Genomic DNA, 8,477 nt, shown 5'->3' on the forward strand with positions numbered 1-8,477 from the left:
AATGTAATAGTAATAAGTAAAACTTATTTTAATATTCTTCTTTAATTTATATATAAAAAAATGAATTAAAGAAAAAATGAATTAATTTGGCGACTGTTTAATTGGTAATGTTCAACGAAAATGAAATGTTATGTGTAAGCAAGTTCAAACAACTCATATAATATATATTGTAGTTTCTATATATAACGGTTTCTATTTTACATTAAATTAAAATGTGTATATATCTAAAATCTTAATCTACTCAGCTTTTTACTTTTGTATAAAAAAAATTTCAACGATATTGATATAAAATCGAGTAACCGATAAACATTACTCTTAAATTATATTAACATTCTTTGCTATAAGCTATAATTATATAACAATGATAGTCGGAATATTTGATCTATATCTTTATCTAAATTACACCATGTGTTAAATAGTACAAGTTTATCATAATTATAAAAAAATTTACATAATATTAAACATTCTCCATGTCGTCAAATGGATATTGGAAAAGACAAATTTCCGTGACAAGTTGGGCACATAAAATAATATAATCCGCGTTGAGTGGGTGTGGGCTTTTATCCAACTTTATACCGTGAGTGCTGCGACTTTATTAAGGAATATAGAGCACACAAAAAAACCAGATCAGATCAGATTCAAGTACGCGAGAAATACCGGACCAGATTCAATGTTTTTCTTTAGTGGTTTCCACGAAACTTAATTGATGCGCTTTTACTATTAAACACTTTACTCATCCAACTACAACTTGTATATATTTAACATGAAGAGTGGGGATTAATTTGCGTAAGCTGGAGAGAAGTCCAGGCCCCGGGTGGGAGAAGATGACGAGTAATCCGCTGCGAGGAGAAATGGGGTTAAATGCTAAGCCTTTTCAGCATGCTTTTTACATAGATTTTGAAGCTTCTGTGGTAGAGACTCGTGTACAGAACGCGTTGGCGGAACTGCAGGAGCTTACGATTTTTATGAGGGTCCTTGGCAGTTATCCTACCGATCCCAAAGACCAAGAAATTTGAACTACTGTTTAGAAGAGAATATGCAAAATAAGGGATGTACCCAATTTAACATCGGTCAAATAGAGTTGTTTTGTTCCGTAGTGATTGTGTCATACTAAGTGTCAAAGTTCAAAGTCCACATTATCGTGCTTTCTGCTATGTAATAAATATATATTATTACTATGTAATATATGATATATTTTTTAATATATGATATATTATTATTAATATATGATATATATAATATATAGTTAACCCCTAATTCTAGGTCAACATGACTATTAGGTTGCCATTTTTTCTAGATCCAACTAACTAAGCCTCTTTTTAGTGGGGCAAATGTTGATGAATTTACAAAGAAGTGCATGGTATTTCATATACTAGATGTAGTTTTATTTAGCATTATTCACTAATTTTGGAAAGTATTTTCTCTTGAAGTAGGTTTACCATTATGCTCCCAATGAGGTATTGATAAGTTTCTTCATCTGGATGTTGCATCATCCTTGATTTTCATTGCCCAAAGCAGGTTATAATACGTTATAACGTGGAACCATATTCCGGTAAATTTCAAAGATTAAGAGTCAGGGGAGATTGCGACTATCATGAATGAGGGGAGTTAAGAGTCAGGGGAGATTGCGACTATCATGAATGAGGGGAGTTGCTACGAGGAGGTGAACGAAATGATAAGAAAAAAAATACAACATTCAAATTATTTATCATATGTTTACCATGCATCATGACACAAAAAATTGAGAAGGGGAAACATACACATTCTCCTTTCTTATTCAATTCCATAAGATAAGTTTAGACATAACTCCTTATGGCTCCTTACAATTGATAATGCCTAAAAAAAGGTTGCAAGGATTAAAAAAACCATAACATAGTGCTTTTAAACATCAAAGCATGTAAAAACTACAATAGACATTACTCTTTTATTTCAAAAATAACTTATCTAAATATTTTAAAAGGGACAGTACCAGTACCATCTTGAGGTTGAGCATGAAAAAAATTACAAATCTCTCTCATAGATGCAAGATGCACCTATTTGATTTTAATAAAAGGAGGATAAAAGGGCATAAAAAGGAATTAAAAGAGTTAAAAGGAATATTGTGCAAGATAATGAATGGTGGGTTGATAGGATTGATTTAGTTTATATCCATTTTCCCTATTGAAATTATTGTGATGTATTTTTTCAATTTCCACTTCTTTTAGACTAGTGCAAGTTGAATGAAAGGGTATTGAGGTAATACTTCTAGTTTTGTAGAAGTAAATAAATGTCTAGAATTGTCAAAATTTTCAATGATATCTAACCTAGAGATGTGGCTCTAGAATGTGTTATCTATATGCTCATTGAATTGAGCTTTGAAATGTATAAATTTTCGCATGAGCATGCTATTTGGTGGTAAACCCTTTACGAAAGAATATGATAAGCATATCCTTAGTATAACTTCTAAATAAATATCTAAGCATTTTGTTGGGTTTAAAAGAGGTTTTATCTTATTTTTAGCCAAAATATGAGAAATCCTAAAATTATAATTAGTGATAATTTGGATATAGGGTAATGAAATAAGATCTAGATGCATGGAGGAGGGGATGGAGATTTTGGATTTAGAAAGGAGAGATGAATGGAAAACCTTATTAATTTGAGCGATAATGTAACCATTGGACTCAAGGACCTTACTGAATTGGGTTTTTCCTTCAACCAAGAATTAGGGAGTAATCATTTAAATTGCATGGGCTATGAGCATCTTAAAAATGATAAACTCTTGTGTTGGGTGATGGAGATAATGGTTGTAAATATATATATATATTCTTATGAGTATTTTTTCCAATAGACATGGTGGGTAAGGGTTCCATTAGTGTTGGGGTGAGATGCGAACATTAAGGAATGGGAGCAATTTTTCAGATTGGGTTTTCATATTAAATTTGATGTGGGGGAATATTGTTAAGATAGTCAAATAACAAATTCAACAAGTAAAAGTCAAGTGGCTAGATGAAAAATATATCACTAATCACATTTATAAAATTTTGGATAAAAATAATATCAACTCTTTCTAAAACCTATAATACCCTTAAACAATTACTTAGATTTGCCAATGATAATTCTAATACTATGCTTCAGAAGGGATATACGTTAAACATCATCTCTAAATACAGTACATGCAGGTACCATCAGATTTAAAGATATCATTCTAAATATTTTGAGGTTTGACTTAATTATTGAAATATATAAGATAATAAAATGATTAATATGGAAAAATATTAAATTTTATATCTATATGAAGTTTAAAAATAAAATTAGCATGTTAATGAAATCATTATAAAGTATTAATTTAAACAATTTATGTGTTGATTTTTTTTCCAAACATATTTATCAAAATTTTGGAAAAATAACTAAAATTTATTTATTGAAATTACACCATTTAAATGTAATAAATGTTTTTTAAAGAAATGAATTTCTTTATATACTACAAAATACAATTTAAATAATAGAAAAATACAATTTTACTAACAATTATATATCTAAATTTTAGTGATATTTATTAAAAAATAAAAATAAAAATTAAACTCATCCATTAATAAAAAATAATAATAATAAAATGCTTTTATGAAACATGATTTAGCTTTTTAAAACTATATTCCAACCTTAAAAGTGTATGGAAAAAATAAATATTACTAAAATTAATACCAATTCGTGATACAAAGGATCACCAATAAGGGTTAATATTACATATGTTAACTCTCAGAATCATCATAGGATAAACATATTAATAAAATGTGTAACAGGATGGAAGAGGAAATTGAGGAGGACAAATACCATTTCATTTTTTAGTGTTCCTATAACTTGACGCTATTTCATAATGAGATTGATAACTTCATTATTATGATATACCCATAATATTGGAAAATTTCCAATATAAATGAAATTTTAAGGGTAAATTTTGTAGTAATAATTTTTTTTATTAAATTTTAGTGATATTTATTAAAAAATAATAATAATAAAATACTTTTATGAAACATGATTTAGCTTTTTAAAACTATATTCCAACATTAAAAGTGTATGGGAAAAATAAATATTACTAAAATTAATACCAATTCGTGATACAAAGGATACCAATAAGGGTTAATATTACATATGTTAACTCTCAGAATCATCATAGGGTAAACATATTAATAAAATGTGTAACAGGATGGAAGAGGAAATCGAGGAGGACAAGTACCATTTCATTTTTTAGTGTTCCTATAACTTGACCCTATTTCATAATGAGATTGATAACTTCATTATTATGATATACCCATAATGTTTGAAAATATAAATGAAATTTTAAGGGTAAATTTTGTAGTAATAATTTTTTTTATTAAAATTATAATGTTGGACCATAAACATTATTGTTTATGGTGTAAAAATGATTTAACATTTTTTAATATCCTGATTAGATGGAGAATTTGAGATGTTATCTATTGAGATATATTTTTTTCCGATTCAAATTAATCTTATTGAATTTTAAGAAAAAGAAAGTTAACTCTTTAGGGTTTTGATTTGTTTTTATGTTTGGTTCATAGTTTTAAATATAAATAAATATCATATGAATAAATGGATTTAGTGAATTGAATATTTTTTTTTAATATTTTGATTGTTTGAATTACATAGTTTAAATTTGGATTTCTAACAAATATTAATATTTGTTAACACAAAAATGTAAGTGAGAAAGATCAAAATATAGAATAGTAAGACTACTTCAAAAGTTTTTACCATTATATGTGTGAGAATGAGATGTATTATTCATACTAAAATATTTTTTTATATTAATATATTTTTAAAAAGATGTCAATATTACTTGACCATGCATTCATTTTTTTATTATTAATAATATTTTTTAAATGTAATATATCAATTTTATAATAAAAAAAGAATGAATTACACATCTCCCTCTTATAAGAAGTAACTGAATTTTTTTTTTTAGTTTCAATTACTTTTTTCTTTTTTTAGTTTCAATTACTTTTTTCTTAATATAGATCTAGAATGTTTATTAAAATATTTATGAATTATCATAGATATTAAATCTAACTATATAAACATTTATATAAACACTTATTTCATATATTTTATTGTATCAGATGTTGAAATGTAAAGTTACTTTTTATTCTAGTCAAAATAACTAATTACAATGTAAGATTAGTGAAACTCATGTTTTGATTTAAAATTGTTTGGTAATTTATGAAGTTGTTTATGATGGTAATGAACATTGTTAGATTTATTCTTTTTTCTTTTTTTCCAATTATATCCTGTTTACCAATTAATTTAAGGTTAGTGGAGGCTTTAACTTTATACTTCCTCTCATGTAAGATAAAAAATATTCTTACTTCTCTTTATGTAAAATGAAAATGAGAAATAATAATTCAAGAAAAAAAATAGAAAGTTTTATAAGAATAATGGAGATTTTCTTAATTCTAATTAAAAATATTAAAGAAATATATAAAAATTTCCAAAAGTTATTATTTAAAGAAAATATAAAAAAATTACTTTTCAAAATTAAATTAATCTCAACTTGTAAAAATTGATTTGGGCCTCAACATGAAAGTGTAACTCTAAGTTTACCCCATGCACCCAAAATAAAGAGGTTGAGCCTATGTCAGTTATGATCATATTAGAGACTTCGGTTGAATCTTTGTTAATTATGATTGCACTTCAAACTTTTTTCAAGTTGTCCCTTGCATATACAAATAAAGGTTAAACCTTATGATTACTCAACCATTTTATTCAAATTTTGGGCTAGAAATACTATTATGTGTAACTCTAAGTTTAACTCATGCACCCAAAATAAAGAGGTTGAGCCTATGTCAGTTATGATCACACTAGAGACTTTGGTGGAATCTTTGTTAATTATGATTGCACTTCAAACTTTTTTCAAGTTGTCCCTTGCATATCCAAACAAAGGTTAAACCTTATGATTACTCAACCATTTTCTTCAAATCTTGGGCTAGAAATACTATTATGTGAGCCTATGTGATGAACCCAGTATTTTTAATTATCTACTACTGCATTTAAACAAATTGAACATGACTATTGAAGATTTAATATTATTATTTTTACTAAATATGCATTAAGCAATGATTTTATGACTTACATGTAAACTATCACATGTCAGGTAGTTAGGGTAGGTGATTACCTATCCCTAACTACTTCCAAGAAGATTTGTTCTCCAAGTTCAAGATGGTATGGGGTACCTGGGATAGGAGAGGAGAGGATAAAGGAGAGAGGAAACTGAATGAAAAAGATTTGTGTTGATATGTCAGACATAGGGTTTATACGCTATGTCTGGTGAAGACCAAATGGCTATGATAAGAATTCTAGTCTTACTGCATTGAGCAATAGCTCGGGGGGAGACTCAGGCTTGGAAGAAAGTCTCAAGGTTGGGAGGAAAATTCAGTAAATTATAGTTGTTCTGGACCAAATAAGTAGCCTGTGAATTAATTCCAAGAACATATAGGTATTCTTTACTCTAAAGTTAATTGCATATCAAAGAGAAGTGCTTATGGTAATTAATAACAGGTTCTTGAAGTAGAATAATGTATACTGGTAAATACTTGTATGTTTGGAAATAGAAGTGGTTAAACTGTTGAGTTAGGGTATTCTGAAATAGAATAAGTGCTATGTTGGTAATTAGTATAACTTGAACATATGTTTTATGCTAATAAATGAGTAGGTGCTTGAACAAAGACAAGAATGAGTGTCTTCTGGAACAAATATATAACCATGGTATACATGAAACCTGAAACCAAGATTTGGCATTCTACTAAACGAATTGACTAAACCAATAAATTTAGAGGATAGATGCCTACCTATGAACTGTACAAACAAGAAAAGAACTTGAAGACAATGTGTGCACCCTAATAAAATAAGAGAAACAGAAATTTCGAAGGGGATTCTCTCCCTAGGGTTACATAGGTAAACCATTTGGGGTCAGAGTAAAACCCAATCACTAAATAAATACCAAAATTAAAACCTGCGAGAGCTTACGACGCGCTCTTTCACTATAAAAAAAACATAACAGGAAACGATTATATTTGAAATGTTGGGTTGAAGACCTAACCCTCTTTCTACCAATTTCATTTAATAGAAAAGAGAAGGGTCTCGGTCGTAAGCTGGATTTAACTAATTAAAGATTAAACCAACCAGTTACAAATTGTAGACATGGGTATTCACCGTAAGTAAAAATCACCCAACTGAGAGTATGGAATAATGAATTAAATAGCTCAGGAAAGGCTACCAAACCACAAGAGCTGAAATTTATATTTCATAAGGTTTGACTAAAAACAAGCCCCAAATCTTTGAGTAGCATGCATAAATTCAACCACAGAGAATGGAAAACAGAATACCCTTCTTCTATAATAAAGACCAGATAAACCCTTCATTTCCAATATAAATTATAAGATTGAAAATACATGAAAACCCGGAATCATGTCTTGCAAGTTTCAAACTAGGAAGAGGATTCCAAGTATGTGAATCGAGTCCTTGAATGAGGAATAAATATTGTCATAATTAATTAGAATTATCCAAGTAAATCCTTGCATTAAAATTTGACCAAAACCAATATGAAGGTCTTAGACAGAAAATAAATTGAGTATATTGAAGCGGTCACAAAGGAAACGACTCTCTGGCTCATAAGGCTCAAAAATTCCCAAACCCACATCCAAGAAAAAATTGTAAACAATGTTCATGTTACCCGGAGGTAGAAGTAGAGGCGGGTCTGCAACGATGGAACCAGCTACTGGAAGGGGACCTTGTCATCACAAAAACATCATGAAACACCATGAAGACTCCTTTGGTACCCTGCAATCACCAGAGAAATAGTTATAAGGGAGGACGATTATATTGTAGGCTTGGAAGCAAATAAAGCATGGAAACAAAAAACCCCATACCTGGTTTGAGAATGAATCTCAATGCAGCACCTCCACAACAGAACCGTTGAAATCCTCCACATTTCTAGTAGTTCAAGCAAGGTGTATTATTATCTGCAACACAGAATCCTAAGTATGGTAAGTGAAATAGACAAAGGGTAAGGGTATGGACCTACAAGTTAGCAAAGCCAAGCTTGGAACTAGAACACGAAGTCAAAGACAAAGTGAAATGGAAGATTAACAACCCACGAAAAATCAAACAAGGTAAGTTAAGTACTTTCACCATTGGATCAAACCCTGTAGTGGAGAATCGTCGATGTCGAGGTGCGACATTCGAGTTGGAATGAGCAACTGGAGAGCTCAATGAATCACCCAGAATTCCTGATCTGGCCAACTCATGATGGACCAAGATCAACATTGGGATTCCATTAATAATATGGTACTCGGTAGATCTCCAAATCCGTAACCGTATTACGTGTAAACCTTTACCATTAATGCTTTTATGCAAACCAATACCATGTATATAAATGTATTCAATACAAGTCTAATGTGTCAAGACTATAATAAATGGAGTATAGTTAT

Source organism: Pinus tabuliformis, chromosome 4_1, assembly GCF_031772625.1.
Source record: "Pinus tabuliformis cultivar Carrire ecotype Pingquan chromosome 4_1, CPIR1, whole genome shotgun sequence".
NCBI classification, from domain to species: domain Eukaryota; kingdom Viridiplantae; phylum Streptophyta; class Pinopsida; order Pinales; family Pinaceae; genus Pinus; species Pinus tabuliformis.